Here is a 13,121-nt window from a genome sequence, read left to right as displayed (position 1 = left end):
AAACATAATGTGCAACAAAGCTGCTAATGTGAAGCGAATCGGAAATCGCTGTTAATTTGTTCATAAAACAATTATAACAATAATGATCATTATGGTTAGATATGATTTTATTTATATTTTTATTTAATTAGATTTTATATTTAAAACTTTTAAATTTTATATTTTAGTTCTATATTTATATTTATAAGTTATAATTTACGTAAAATTGTATCCAATATTCACAGAGCATATACTTTAGTGACTTTAAGAAATCTATAATATACTTATTGCTATCTCAAGGAAATTTATTCAATCCACGATTCTTCCATCCAATAAATATCATCATATAAGAAATTTCGATATATAATTCGCCTGCCTATATAATTCGCCTGCTTACAATACTGTTATTCTAATACTGTAAGTTAGTATTCGTGTAACTGCCCAAATCTCTTTGATTAATAGCCAAGCAAAATTGATAACTGTTATTCGATTATTTAATCAACACAAACACAGGATCATGTCAATATACCCAAAATTTGTGTACAATTCGTAAGGAATAGAAACATATGTACTAAATTATGCAAATTGGCCATCTACAGGAAGTTCCACGCATTCCACGTAATACTAAGCAATCAGGTATTCTCGTCTTTATGTGTTAAGCTTGTTACATAAACGCAAAAGTCGTGAAAAATGATTCAGCGCCTTCGCTCTTGTGTTCTTTATTCGAAATTTATGGCAGAGTGAAGATGGTGTACAAATTTTTTGACGATCGAGATCGTCCTCGCATATGTGTCTTTCTAAAAAGAACAACAAGCGATTACCCAATGTCACATATATTGACCAAATCTACGTTTCACCAATGTCATTTGCTGTAATTAGCCGTAAAAGTTTCTCTATCATCTTTTACGCTCTAATATTTCCAATTACGCAACGTTTCGCGTAGTATTAACCTCGTTCCATCACGATCTTTTCCATTTCGTTAAATAAAATTAATGAACAGCCATTCAAGACTTCATTAGCCATTTAGACGTCCTCACGAAACAAGCGAGAGGTCGCGAAAAAAATATTTCATAGGTCAAGGCTAGTTTTTTTCAGGTGTAATTATTTCACTATGTAGAATTTCTTTGGTAAAATGTATATTTTGCAAAACATTATAATGATATTAGCATACTATATATTATAGGATATTATAAATATTGTTTGATATTGTGAACGATTTCAGAAAAATAAAAATTCGAAATATATTTTAATCTTTATATGTGCCATTGCATCCAAGGTATTGTGATACGTAAAATTGGCAATTTATGTTACATATATATCATTAAATATATATTACATATATGTATATATATGTTATATAGAACGAAATCTGTAAAAGTTTTATGACTATGACTCTTTCTAGTTTAGAAATTTGTTCAAAATGCTGTAATAAATAGGTCCGTGACCTAAATTTTAGAAGATTTATATTCAGTCATTTGATGAGATGAGAAAGGAAATTAGAAACTTGAAATACTAGGAAACGAGATGAAAGAAAGTACAAAATGACATTGTTAAAAAATTATTTGGAGAAAGCAAACGAAATATCACATAAACCATTAATTATTCATAATTATCATACATTCATATTTCTATAAAGAAGATTACCATAAGAAGTTTCAGATTTATCTTGGATTCTATCTATCTTTGTAACGTCGTTTGTATTTGCATTACATTTTCTTGCATTAACTTGCTTGCACTGTTTCAGACACGTAGTTTCTTTCATCCCTCTCACGTAGTACGTAGGACTCACGTGTATCAAACTGTCTTTGATAACAACACACTTTGAAACTTTAGTTAATTCCTTGCAATGTGGCAAGATTTTCGGAGCTGTTTCTTACTAAGTCAATTTTCAGTGAATTAACAAGTTTAAATGACCAACATAGTTTGTATATAAATTAATATTATAATATTATATGTTGTAATAATATATTCGATAATATTCCATATTACATTCCTAATTAATTATAATAAATATGAAAATGTTAAGTTTAATGATCGTATCATTTAAGTTTAATATAATGAGATGTTATATAACTTAATATAACGAACTGTGAACATTTGTAATAGCTGCAACCAATTTAGAATATAAAATAATTGATTGTACAATATAATTCAATTTAATGAGAAGAATATTGAAATTGATATGACAAAATAATATAGATAAATAAATATTACGAAACAATTATAAAATTTGTAATATACTAAATAAAGATGCGAAGTAAACCACGACAGTATAAACGCGTTTTCAATCCTTGTCAGAATAAATTTGTCAATTGTACAAATACAGGAGACTCGACTTCGTGATTGATGCTTATCGTTACGACAGCCTGGATTATCAAATCAGTAGTAACTACGTTTGACAATGAATCGCTTGGTCTTACCCGCTTTCCTCCGAAATTGGTTCCTTGCAAAATCGATAACACTTAGTTTCGATCGATATCGACAAATTTTCAAATCTTGAACATATTCGTCACCTACCTTCATTATTTAAGAAAAGGAAATCAGTTGCGTGTGTGATTCGCTGAATTTTAAATGATTAATTAATCAATTAATTAAAATTATTATTAAAGTTATGATGAATTAAAAACTATGTTTGAATTAAAGAAGCAATTTATCTTTCCAACTTGTTTCAAATGCATTAGTTTATACGAAACGCGTTACTTAAAGTAGAGCATAATTTGTTATGAAATAATGGGATACGCTGGGAAGGAGGGTGCAAGAACTTCAGACCCTATTTTAATACGATTTTCTAGTTAGCAGCTTCCAAAGAATTCTCGTTTACAGGCGTTACAAAGATTTATTTCCTCCATTCTATATTCAGGTATTCACGGACGAACGTCTGTAGGCAAGAAGGAAAAAAAAGAGAAGAGAAGGAGGCAGAAAGTAAATTGAGACATATTCCCATAGAAACGTGTAAAGCACGGTCGATGCAGAAAGGGAGCTAATGTCAGAGATTAGAGGTAATCCGTTCTGGCTGGCAATCGCCGAAGAGGACCCTCGTTCACAGCTTCGATCTAGATACTGCACCGGCACTGCCACTTTTTACATTTCTACCCCTTTTCTCCATTTTCCTAGACAGGATATATTAAAAGGAATTATGGGCAGTGTTTCGAGTGACAGAGACATTAAGACTGCGCAAGCTCTTAAGTGCATGGTGGCAACGGTAATTACACTAATTACAGACTCGTTAAGATTTTTTTATAAATACTTCAGCTTTTGTTTCCTTTCCCCTAGCGATCTTTGAGAAAAATTGAAAAGAACAACCCTCCAAGTTTTTTGCATATTTACTGACTTCCTGTAGTTCTGCAAAAAATGTGTTCTTATACTAAAATTTTTGGGATAAGTTTGAAGGCTGATGTATACAAAACGACGTTGCGTGTAATATTAATTTTGTTTGTAGGCTAACAGAGATTTAATTGATACTATATAAAATTTATGGTGTGAATCACTTAACTCGTATAGCTTAAATTACTTATAAACTGCTTTTTATATGAAAAATTTTTCAGATAAAAATTGAATGCGTAGAGGATATATGAAGGCCAATTTTTTTTTTTTTTTTTTTGTGTTAATGGAGTCATATATCTTTTCAATGGATTACTCGAGATAGACCATCGTTCACTATAAAAAATATTAAGCTATTTATGGTAAAAGAATTATTAGTTCACGAGATATATTAATTTCAATCTTGCAAAATTGTGTTATATAATAATACATTTTTTTCTTTAAAATTACGTCAAAGAACTTATTCCGCCTTGATAACTTCAATTTTTTTAAATAAATTATGCACATACGATTTAATATAAAAACACAGCTGGAACAACAGGAATCGTGTGAAGGCGGTTGAATTTAGTTCGTGCTTAAATTATAAATATTAAAATTTCTAATTAAATATAAATAAACATGGCAAATCTTTGAAATCGATTGTATCAATGTAGAGAAGTAAGATAATATTCAGACATTTTCTAGATCGAGCAAATACCGTCACGATTTATTTCCGACGAGTGAAATCGGGTTCATGTTTCATCGTAGATTGTATCGAATTTATGAGATCAAAGTGTACCGAAGAAAAGACATCTGAGTTAATTATTCATGCGTTTCACACAAAACGAGTCTGCATATTTTGAAACTGCGTGTCAATCAGTTTAGAGAAAGTACATATAGAAATGAAACGCCAAGCAGTGAATTTAATTGGTGAATTTCGAATGTCAAAAGCTAATTACGGAAGATAATAGCTGTCGTTTGGTATTCTGAAAATTTCGAAAATTATTGCTCCGCATGTAATTAAGATAGGTATTTCCTAACTGACTGCGTAATCTAGGACTACTTTCTCCTGTAATATGGAGATGTGATAATAATTTTGTACTGTAAATCAGATACAAAAGTGTCATTTGCATTGACAGTGTTACGTGATCGAATCAGAATGAATTATTATAGAAACCAGCCTTCGAAATAATATGAATTTATTTGTTGGATAAAGAAACATTGTACATTAAATTCTCAAAAAAGATAATTATTTCAAGTGGAAATTTATTAACATATTTGTATAAATGACACATATATACTATTAGCATACGTATTATATTTTTAAGCATTCCAAATGTATTTTTATTTTCTATAAGACATCGTTGCAATTATCGTAGCAGAAGGAGGTTGATTTCCCATCAAGAAATAAATCCTCTGAAATATCGATAGCAACTAATACTTTCTAAGAGCATAGAGCTCATTCACCAAATGATGTAATTACGATTAGCGACAAACTTGAAGTAACAAATAAAAAAGAATTGAAAAATAAGTATTAAATTCTTGAAAAGAAATGGATTTATTTAAGTTTAGCAAGTACATTTAAGTTTAATAATGAAGTAAAAACAACCAAGAGACACTTAGAAACAATAACCAGATATAATATAATAAACCAACAATAAACAATAACCAGAGACAATAAGAAATTAATTCTAAAATTCGCCAACACGTAACTATAACTTTTGTCGGTTTCACCTTCTACGTTGCTTTAATATACTTAAGACAGTGGAAAGTACTAAACAGGTATGAAAACGACTTCCCTCGGAAAAACAAAATAAAAAAAGTTTCCCTACAAAGTTACCAACATCGAGATACGTTTTTACATCGATACTTTTGTCCATGAGATAGTAGGCAAATTGGAACTATCGACAATCAAAGTTATTCGCGAGAAAGTCTCAAAGTCGTGAGACTTGAAACGAGACGGAACAGAGAATGTATATTCGGAACGAATATGATCTTATGTTGAAATACGGCGAGAAAGGACCAAAGTCCTAGTAGTTTCGAGAATCCCTTGTCAGGATCGTTTTGCTTAAAAAGTTTCGCTGACAAACAAACACCGGGTGAATTTCTGATCAGCTCTCGTCAAGGAACTCCTCCGCAGTCGTTGAATTGGAATCGAAGTAAGCGGTTTGCTGGTAAAAAGTACTTCGACTTTAAATTTATTCCAAAGCTTTTGATTCATTAAAATTGATTCCAATTATAGCGCTCAAATATGCGAGCCGATTTCCACTTTATTTTTATATTACTAGTCATTTTTAATAATAGTGTCATTAAATATTCGGCACCGTTAAAGTATAAATTCGTATTGCTAAAATAAAATAATTATGAGTTTTATGAAATAGTTTTTTATGATGTTGCGAAATTAAATTAATATTCTATAAGTTGCACGGTTCAAAGTAGATATATTACAGTAATTCAAATTTTGGTGACAAAAAATTAATTAATACCGTAATGTTCCGCTTTATAATTGTTACTTAGAAGTATTTAATTTGCTATAGTAATAAAACACGTATTTCTATTAGTCGATTTTTTTGTTAGGTAGTTTTAACTGTCGTTAAATCGTTGTAATGAGCCTCTTGATTACTCAAGTAATGTTAATAAATGTCAAAGTTAAATATATAGTGTATACATATGATAAGTAATGTCGTTCTAATGAGCCTCTTGATTACTCAAGTAATGTCAATAAATATCAAAGTTAAATATATAGTGTATATATGTGATATTCTACGTACGCAATGTGAAATAGATAGCGTCAACGCGATTTATTACAGTAGAAAGTCATGAAATTTGTTGAATCATAAGTAACCAAACGGGTCACGTAATCATAGAATCTTTTTGGATTCTAGATGATGACTCATCATGGAGTCAAGGAACCAAACAGATCTTTATTAATGTTTTAAGAAAGTAGAACTACCATCGAATGGATTCACAATCGAATTGAAAAATAAAAACTCATCATACGTGGAAACATTTGTAAAAAAAAGGTGCCAACATTATTATCAATTAGCGGAGAAAAGATTTCATTAATTAAGACAAAAGGAAAAATACATTTTATAATATATTTTAATACCGAACATTTCATAATATTGAATTACGTGTTTACAATAAAAGCACGAAAGTAAAATGTTTGTGAAATCAATGTGTTTATCAATAATTTATATCTAAAAATACGAAACATGACAATGGTACATTATTATTCCTAACGATGTATGTTATCGACTTTCGTAGAATATATATAATAGCATTTATAAAATGCTAAAAATTATATAAATAAAATAATATAATATATAAAATATGTAAATGCTAAAATATATATAATAGCATTTTCAGTAATACTTACATAAGATAACAAATTTTTCCTGTATACTTATGTATATTGTATGTATATGCCCTGGATATCCTGAAATAACTACTATAAGTATCTGTTTCAACTCTTTTATTCGAGAGACTTATAATAGTAATGCTGGTCCATCTTGAAAGGTTTTGAAGAATTTATAATACTTTCTTACATCTCTGTTACATTTGGCATAAATTAGATTCACATTCATAACATAAGAATTGTTATGCCAGGCCAAAAAAATGTACACAATATTCTTATATCCATTAATTAAGATACAATTTTAATGTTTACTTACTTTACGTATTTATTTTTTAAATGAAACAACAATCCACGTTATGGAATTACTCCAATATACACGAATTCACTTTCAACACGAAAAATATAAAGAGACTAATAACAGAGAAAGTAATTTACAATATTAATCCAACTGTTTGCACCGCTGTTTAATTCCATACGTACCAAAGCATGTGGACTGTTTTCAGATATAAAAATGTGTGGCGCCATCCAACAATTCGGTGCAAGTGGCATTTACGAATGTTTTAGCTCTAGTTTTTATCAGTTCTCTTTCACGGCTCGATGTGCCTCTCCCCTCCTGGGAACAACGACAAGTTTCCGTAAATTGCCAACAATTCCTGGAATTGCTCCATAACCGAAATGAATTCCGAGTGGAAAACGAAGGAGCGCGACATAAAACGCGACTCGCAAACTTGTATCGGTTCGCAATCGCTTTAAAAAGTACGAACTTTCCCGAATCCGAAACTTCGACAAATACAAGCTAGTTGCTAGTTCCAGGGCGGATTAATTAAATTGTACCTTCAACAATATTGAGATGTCGATGACGAAATTGGTAATTTTACAAGAATATTCTTACATTCATGCTGGTCATAAACGATTTTGTGATATTTCAAACGATTACAAATGTTAAATATTGTTCAATGTTCATTTAATTCCTGAATTCTTAGAAGAAAACAGAAATTTCAGAATACAATAGAATTAATAGAAATAAACCTTAATACTATCGTATGGATACACTTTATAATTCCGCTTGCACGTTATTTCGCATAATGATGTAAAAGAAGCATTTAAAATATGGTTGAGGTATATACATACCATGGAACATTACAGTACAACTTTTTGATACGATGAACACGATGGAGGGAAGAAAACCAAAAAGGGGAAACAAATTCCTGGGCCTGTTCAAGTAGCTGGTTTGGATTTCGTGCTAAGAGTCCTTGGAAAAATTTCGTCTCAGCGAAACCATCGTGATTGACGAAGCGTTAATCCTCGAAACGACTCACTAAAAAGCACTTTGTCTCCCTACCTCCTCGAAAATTTTCTTCTTCTGCAAGATAAGAAGCGCTGATGAACGCCCAACCAGCCGCTGACGAATGTCTCGTCGCTTTGACAATTTGAGCGGATTTTCCTTTGTACAGAACAAGGACAAACTAAGCTTTTATGGAAGCTTCCAAGCAATCCAATCGAACATTTTTTCTTTTTTCTTTTTAATACTGAAATAACTGAATATTTTGTTTTCAATAACATAGCCGTACATAGTTGCCTTTATGATTATAAATATACTTTATCAATTATTAATTAATTGTTTAAGAATCATAGCGCTAGTACATTAATGCATTGCTATTTTCTAAAGAATTTGCATTATAATGCAATTATTTCAATATTAAAATACAAAATTAAATGAAGAATATTTTAGATGATTTAAAATTCTATCTATTCCATTAGAAAATGAAATCATAGATATTGGTCTTAAATTAATTTTTTTATCTTGATCTGTTGCTTTGTTTGACAGTGTGAAGCGAAATATTAGATAAAGTACCAAAAACGTTAGAGCGTATCATTGCTATAAGAAAAATGATGATAGATACACCACAAATATTATATTCTAAACATGTTTCTATTCTAAACACTAGTATTCAATCACGTAGAATTTAAGCGCTTCGTGTCAGCAATTCAGTCTAAAAATTTTAATCGCTCAGATCTTGAAATCAAGCTTCGGCAGTACAAAATACTAAAAATTCTTTTACTTCCTTTAACAATAAAAACTTTATACCTCCCAAACGATATTGTGCTTTTGAACAGCGTACGTTTTATGAAAACCGAAAGTATATATATAGCTACACAGTAAAATTGCACCTACGTGTACCATTTTATCAAAATTCCACTCATTTATGCCAGAAGATATATGAGCAGAAATTACAGTGAATAAGTTTCGCACGTGATGTTACATCACATGTTATACGTGACGTATAGTAATTTGCGATTTATCCAGACGAGGCAAAGGGAAACTGATCTAGTATCTGAATCTGTGATGTAGTATCTGAATCAATAGTCTCTTAAAACAAGATTATCGTTCGATAATTAGCTGTATTTGCGTACCTCTGTTGATTTCTCATCGGACGTAAGAAGATCAAAGGAGGATCCATGGGAAAACGAGGAAAACGTTGCGAGAACCCGCATACGGTATTTGGCATTATAACGTTATAACTCGTTACAGTGTCTGGCATCAGGAGGACTTCATTGTGAAGCTCAGTACTCTAGACATTGTAGACTGATGCCTCAGCTTAATTGGAGTGTTACATACTCCGTTTTCCCTCAGCTTCCCACTTCTCCGTTAGCGTTATAAGTAGGAGACTATGCTGGTGCTTACTACTGAATTTGTTACCAATGTGACGATGCATTTTCATTCAGTCATCTTAATTACAACAGTTCGATGAACTAAGACAATGTTCGTGGACAAGAATCTGCTTTATATTTTTAAGTCACCGTTCTCTTGGCTAGTTAATTAACACATTAGAACATCTAGATTATGAATATTCATGCATAAGTAGCTGTCTTTATTTCCTTCCGTTTCTTACTTCTGCGATGTGACTTTCATTTCTCATGATGACAAATTATTACCGATCATTATTTTGATATTTTGTAAGGAAGTTTTTCGAACAGTTGATCTTGATGAAACTTGTGTATTTTTTAACAAAATATTTTACCTATATATTTTTTTATTGATAACCGATTTTTGAAATACGAATTTCCTTAAGTAATGGATCGAACATTATAAGTTTTGTATTAATTTTCCTTGTAAATAATTTTCAGTTTCCACGCAAATTTGTTTGTAGAGATCGAATACTTAAACTGAAATCACTGATCGTATGTCTTCTATGATTTTGACACTTCGAATCGTGTGAAATATTTATATCGCAGAATGTAGGCATCGGATACAAATATTTTAAATAATATATAATTTGACTAATTTTAAGTAATCAATATAGAAATAATAGTAAAAATCTTTAATATAATACTACTTTAATATAATAATATTACTACCATAAAAACAGTATCAAAGAAATTATTTTCATTTTGCTCGTGTATTTTCCACTTAACTTTGGTAAAAGTGCCTTCAGATGTACATGGTTTCGTATAAACGTGTCAATTTCCCACGCGTATAGTTTATATAAATAGAATATTTGATGTGTAAAAACATATATCAGTATCGCTCAATTAAGCGTACAGTTCACATTTACACAGCGTGGGATAGTAATCGCTTTTTACTCGTACCTTTCAACCTGAGAACAAAGAGAAAGCTTAACACGAGCTTAACAACATGAATAACATTCGTAATTATCGTAATACTCTATTATCCCGGTGTTTGCATGCTCGTATCCATAATCTCGGTCGCTAAATGACAATTTATCGTGACTTTGGACATTAGCGTTACTAAAAAGCTTCGATAAATTTTAGGAATCCGCGTTAGAAAAACCGAACAACAGATATTTTATTCTTTCCCGCGAATTGCTCTGATGAGAATATAGTAACATGAAATTATGAATACGTTTCCGTGTACAGAAGTGTATTCACGTGGGAAGTTGTTCCTATCGTGACTGAAAAACCAAATATACAATACACTTTAATATTCAACACCCATATTTTATTAACCTCATTTTGTTTGCATCTGATATTAAAAACGTAAAGTGAGCGTAGTTATAAATAAAATACATGTATATATCATTTTATATTTATTTTATATAGTATAAAGTATTATAGAATTTTTAACGTTTCACACGATAATTTACTTCACTAACTTGTTTAATAATATAGTAATATATATGTAGTATATCCGCAACATTTATGTTTTATACGTAATATGCAGTAGATTTTCTATGAAACGCGTATACTGTTCAAACGTAACATATTCTGCTGTTATTTTATCTCAATTTCGAAATACAATCGGAAGGTGACTTAATCCTTTAAATACGGCTGTCGTCAATGAGCGACATCACGTATTGATAATTGCATTGCATTTGCCACTTTTTTATGCATTTGAAGAGAACTATTTATAAAAATTTGCTCGTGCTTAATAGATTAATAATATTAACGAGTAAACCAAGATACATTACCAGGAAACTCAAACTTAAATTAGTGTTTAAATATTTTTTGGAGCGACCATGCAAAAATTGGCTCAAAGTCCTCCAAACTTGAAAATAAAATATGACATCTGACCTAATCCAATTAGGTAACCAAAAGCGAAACAATTACAGAAGTTATACTAGTTCAAATTAACTTTGACAAACGAGAGTTTTGAAAAGTTCGCTATTCACCAACAGATTCGAGAACGCAACTAACAGCTAGGAAAATGGAAAATTTTTGATATGGGATATGAAATAACGACGAAGCCATGCCTGTTATATTTAAAAAATTTTTAAAAGGCTCTAGGGCACGTTTTATTGTTATCCAATTGCCCTTATCCACACTAGCCGCTAGATATTACTTTTTCATAGATTAAAACAATTCTATGGAATAAGAGTAAACCAATTTGTTGAATTCTAATTAAAAATTAGACCAGATTCATACACAATATACGTAATACGTCATATTTTCATCTTGGTTATTTTAGTAAAAAATGAAGTATTTAGTCCTAATACGTTATTTGTATATTATATTTCTTTCTATCTTACTTTTTACATAAATATCTAATTTTAGTACTATTGTAATAAATTAAATGCCCAAGGATAAGATATATTAAATGCTAAAGTTCGGAAGAATTCGTATATTCGCAAGCTTCCTATTACATGAATAAAATTTACAATCCGTTAGTACCATAAGATCATGATAAATATCACTTGTAATCATTAATTTCTCATTATTAAATACAATTTAATAAAATCCATATACTGTAACGTCAAATCGACGAAAGCGCGGAGGCATACGCGAACGGTGGTGTACGTGTCTTTAAATTTATGATTGGTTAAATTTTATCCGGGCGATTAATCACGCGTAAACATGCCACTCGAAGAGCAAATAACAAAGCTGTGGTTTTTTTCGGGAAAACAAACATTGTAGCTCGGTTAAAAATCAATTGCGCTATGTTTCCCTTCGCTGCGCGGGGTGACGGGTAAAGGATAAAACTAGGTAGAGCAGCGTTTTAAGCAGAACACTTTTTTAGAGTGAATTTAGAGATTAGTTGTGCCAGTGTCGTTTTCACTTCATCGTGTGTTCACCTCGGGCAATGTGAAAAAAGACAAAAACAGACGATATAGAAAACGAGGAAAAACAAGGAAATGTTAAAAATAGTAGAATAAAAGGCCGCAGACGCATAATTAGAGAGTTGGCACGAACTTCTCGCGACTCGAAATATCGTTTACTGAAAAAATGCTAAAATTTCGGTAGTGGCCTCTAAGGGCGCGACCTCCAACGACTCGGCCGAGGTGGGGGTTGAAGGATTCTGGGGGTGGGTCGGAAGGGGTGAGGTTGTAAGAGAGAACGACGACGACGACGACGACGACGACTTGCTTTAATTAAATGCCCGTAATTGCGTTTCCCGCTAATTACCACGGCTCCCCCGAGGAGCGTTATACTACGAAGTCGAAAAAAAATTCGGGACCTGCTGAACTTTGTTAAGTATTCTTTTTTCTCGTCTGAAGGTGTTCGAGGATCTAGGTGCTTATAAGCACCGAGTTCCCTATCGTTCTCTCTCTGCAAATGAATCGACGTCGTCTTTGCTCCTCGTCAAATTTTCGGATTGCCAGCTCGCGCGCGGCATATTCTCTTCATTAACGTGATGCTGTGAAACTTCTTAAATAAGTCCGGTATAAATTGAAAAGAGGAAAGGAATATATCATTGTTGGAAAATCCTTAACTAGTGTAAATAACTTCTCACGTGATTATTTGTCCTCTGCAGTTGCAATTTGTACGTGATGAATATTTTATACAATGGAAATGAAAAAAAACGTAAAGTTTACGCTAGCATATTTCCGAGTCAGTGTCATGCAAATACTTAACGCGTATCTGCAACTAGATTAATTGTTTCGCGGAAACTGAACTGGTTAAGAGTCATCAGTTAATGAATTTCGAATAGTACATACGAGAAATTGGATCCTTTTTCAACAAACAGTCTGTATAAATGTTTTACTTTCTATAACGTGATTGCACACGCCAGAGTAAAATTTGATGT

The sequence above is a fragment of the Bombus pascuorum genome, chromosome 4, assembly GCF_905332965.1.
Source record: "Bombus pascuorum chromosome 4, iyBomPasc1.1, whole genome shotgun sequence".
NCBI lineage: Eukaryota > Metazoa > Arthropoda > Insecta > Hymenoptera > Apidae > Bombus > Bombus pascuorum.
The sequence above is the reverse complement of the archived record's forward strand: the minus strand, read 5'-3'. Positions refer to the sequence as shown.